The 4180-nt window shown below is 35.2% G+C and overlaps 1 long non-coding RNA gene across 1 annotated transcript in view; it reads left to right on the top strand.

The window, feature by feature from the left end:
* Positions 1-232: 232 nt before the first annotated feature.
* Positions 233-4180, top strand: part of LOC105002376 — a 41613-nt gene continuing 37665 nt past the window's right edge. Inside the window, exons 1-2 of the long non-coding RNA XR_826947.1 lie at positions 233-1419; positions 3203-3249. This is a non-coding gene — a long non-coding RNA (uncharacterized LOC105002376). The remainder of the gene's footprint in view (positions 1420-3202; positions 3250-4180) is intronic.

Here is a 4180-nt window from a genome sequence, read left to right as displayed (position 1 = left end):
TTTGAAATAGCTCCACTGGAATTCCATCACCTCCACTAGCTTTGTTCATAGTGATGCTTTCTAAGGCCCACTTGACTTCACATTCTAGGATGTCTAGCTCTAGGTGAGTGATCACATCATCGTGATTATCTTGATTGTGAAGATCTTTTTTGTACAGTTCTTCTGTGTATTCTTGTCACCTCTTCTTAATATCTTCTGCTTTTGTTACGTCCATACCATTGCTGTCCTTTATCAAGCCCATCTTTGCAAAACTTACAGGATTCATTTTGTTCATTGAAACTGCTTCATGAGTGTTTGTCAGTTAAATTTAATAAAAGCTTTACTATATAGTTTTTGATAACCATGGTAATCATAGCTATTTTTATATGTAAAGAATGCTCATGAAATTTATAACATGTGATATAAATGACATACTTAAATGAAGTGGTAATATAACTATTCATGTTACCAAGTGTTACTGTAATATATGCCTCCTGTTTATTGCATATCACATGTCTCTTATAAATGGCACTATATGTCTATATCATCAGAAACATTTCTAGGCATAGACTTTCTAATTAATATGCATACTTTCTAGGATAAAGATAAGGCCTGGAGAAACAAGCATGGGCATGTGGATGTATAAAATATTTAGTACAATGAACATACAGGAGGGCCAACTTTTCAGTACCCATCCAAATTTTAAGCTACAGATTTAGATAGGTCAGCACCATGTTGTCTAAAACCCACTTTCTCCTTCACTTTTTAAGATGCCTTTTTGTCAAAGTGAATTTCGGTTATTATGTAATCTGTTGCTGATTGGCAGTAAATTTTCTTACTCTTTGGAAGAGAATATTCCCTTTTAGGTCATTAAAGTATCAGTGGTGTTAAAAAATATCCTTGTGATTTAAAATTTAAAAGTCATTCAAATAATGGTTATTTCCTCTCTTTTAACAAAAGGCTAAGAATGAAAAATCAATTCAAATAGTATCTATTTGATATAATACAATTAAAATCTTGGTGTTTAGCATTTTAATATTGCTTATTAAATTGCAACTATAACTGGGAACTACACTTCTCCTTTTATAGATCTTAAACAGCTTGGTAAACTCTTAACTGCTTGTCAGTTTCCATGTATCAAAATGTACAACTTTGAACCAGGCAGCCACTGACTCTGGCTTTCCAGGCCTAAAAATCTAACAAGTCTCAGCACATTTCCTTCTGGCAGGGCTGGCCACCCCCTTCTCTGCCTTTGCTCTTGGGAGGCTGAGCGAGCACGTGTGTGATTAACTAACTACCACAGTGGCTCAGGCTCTGGAGCCAGGCAGATTTGAGTTCACGTCCCTGGCCTGGCTATTCACCATCAGGGTGACATGAGGAGAGTTACTGTTCCTGGTAGAGAAAAACCACCAGTGAAGATACAATCAGCATCCAGGGAAGGTAATGAAGATCCTTTTCTTAAAGAATGTTGCAAATGGGAGTCACCTGTGTCTTGGTTAAGGCTCCCTTTATGAAGCAGAAGTCTTCCTGCTCCAAGCTGAGACTTCTGGCTTTTTGTGCTTTTGATGATCTTAATCAAGTGACTCAACTAGGGAATTTTCAATTTCCTTATCTCTATAATGAGTCTATAAATATTCCATGATCTCTAAGTTCTTTTTGTCTCTGTGCTAAGCAATCAAACTCACTGTCAAGAACTATTGAATTTTTGTAGGTGGATGATTAATAAAAAGACTTTGCACTATAACACCATGTGAAACATTTTGTTTACCGAGACTGGGTCAAGCCTTTCAAGTATTTGCAGAGACAGACACTGCTCTCCCCACTTAACAGTTCTGGAAACTGCAGCAAGTGACTGGCCCAAAACTGCAGTACGAGTGAAATGGCACAACTAGGAACAAAAATTACCCCTTCTGGTTTCTACTTTTTTATTTTTTATTGACACTACGGCTACTTTGCTGCAAGTATAGCACTTTAAAAAAAGTACTACCACAGCAAATTAATGTTATTAGGTAAATAGCATGTTGAACATCTTTTCCCATCTCTGAACTCTAGGTCAGTGTTGAAGGTATAGCGTTATCAGACATTGCAAGACGAGTAGGTGGAAAATAAGACTACTTGAACAAAGTGGTTTTCTTATTTGGTATGTTTTTATATGATGACATAGTTACAGGAGCTATTGTGTAAATTTCAGGGGTAATAATATATATTTTCTAGATATTTATGATTTTCTGTTTAAATAAAGTGATGACTTTGCTCAGAAAGGAACAAATATTCTCATACAGAGATCTGGGAATGTTTTAAATAAATACAGTTATTTTGGTGATAAAAACATAAAAATGGGATTAAGATGTTCTTTCTGAGGATGCTAATGAAGATTGTGTACAATCGTATCAGTTTTAACCTCTTCATTCCCTGATATATAGGAACTATTTATGATAATCAGTGACCTTTTATTTGGAATATCACTAAAACATAGTTTTACACCTGGCAAATGTAAAGCTACTTTTCTCTCTATGTATTTTGATTTGGATTAAGTGTTGCCTCATAGCTCCACTCATGATTCTTATGCATATTACAAATTTTGCAATCTGTTAATACTATAGAACAGGCTAAGCTATTGCTATCATTACTATTTCAACACCCAAGAGCTTCCTTCCAATTAATTCTGAAATATTTCACCTTTTCTCTTTTCCCCGAATGTTAGACGAGGTTGAGGAATTTAAGAGTAAGTTGGTGAAACACAGGAATGGTAGTTTTGTAATATAATCCTTCCATTCACACTTTAAAGTCAAGTCAATTCAGTGAAGCTAGTAATTTTATAATTATCATAGATTTATTAGTCGGTGTTTGTAATCCCATATCTGAAGGAAAATTTAGAAAATAATTTTGTAAGTTTGTTCATCAATAAGATGGTGATAAATTAGTATGATACCCTATGTTGCAAGGTTTGAATTATGAATAAATATTTTTTAAAGTCTAACTGTAATAAACAAGGATCATACAATGTTAAATCTGAGCAAGTCTTTGGAGATTGTCTACTCAAACCATTCATTACATTTATTAGAAATGTAATGACTACCCTGAGACATAGGGTAGTCAGATTTCACCAGATGTCCAGTTAAATTTGAATTTCAGATGAACAATAGGTAATTTTTGGCATAAATACGTCCAATATAATATTTAATTATACTAAATAATCATTTGTTGTCCATTTGAATTTCAGATTTAACTGGGTGTCCTGTGTTTTATCCAGAAACCTTACCCACAGAGGTAACTTAATTTCTTTCTTTTCTTTTTTTTTGCCCATGCCATGCATGCAGAATCTTAGTCCCCTAACCAGGTGTGAAGCGTTTGCCCCCTACAGTGGATTGCTAACCACTGGACTGCCAGGGAATTCCATAATTCTTTTCAAAGGGTATACAGTTAACTATACACTGATGAAGGAATAGAATCTGAACAATTAAAGGTTTACAGAAAACTCTTCCAAAGAATTAAGTTCTATAGTAGAATGTTTTAGAAAAACAAAGTAACAATATGTCATAAACATAATTTTATAAAAATTGAAAATAACCAACCATTTAAAATGGAAACTTTCTAATCTCTTGACTCTAGCAACCAAATTCTGAATTACTTTATTCTCTTAGAATTTGTAAAGAGCTCACATTTAAAAATCAGAGTTTCTTTTTTTTTTTTTCTAAAACAAGAGTATATGGTCCTCACTGTTAACCAGAACCGAATAGCAGCGATTCCTCTAAGCATGTTTCTGAATATGTCTAGTAATGATTAAAGTAATTTTTAGTTATAGTGAAACCTTAGCTATGAAAAACTAAGAATAATTTAGTATCATATAGCTCTCAGTTCAGTTCAGTCACTGAGTTGTGTCCGACTCTTTGCGAACCCATGAATCACAGCACGCCAGGCCTCCCTGTCCATCACCAACTCCCGGAGTTCATTGAGACTCATGTCCATCGAGTCAGTGATGCCATCCAGCCATCTCATCCTCTGTCGTCCCCTTCGCCTCTTGCCCCCAATCCCTCCCAGCATCAGAGTCTTTTCCAATGAGTCAACTCTTCGCATGAGGTGGCCAAAGTACTGGAGTTTCAGCTTTAGCATCATTCCTTCCAAAGAAATCCCAGGGCTGATCTCCTTCAGAATGGACTGGTTGAATCTCTTTGCAGCCCAAGGGACTCTCAAGAGTCTT

The sequence above is a fragment of the Bison bison genome, unplaced genomic scaffold (assembly GCF_000754665.1).
Source record: "Bison bison bison isolate TAMUID 2011002044 unplaced genomic scaffold, Bison_UMD1.0 scf7180017864452, whole genome shotgun sequence".
Taxonomy (NCBI): Eukaryota; Metazoa; Chordata; class Mammalia; order Artiodactyla; family Bovidae; genus Bison; species Bison bison.
The sequence above is the reverse complement of the archived record's forward strand: the minus strand, read 5'-3'. Positions and strand labels throughout refer to the sequence as shown.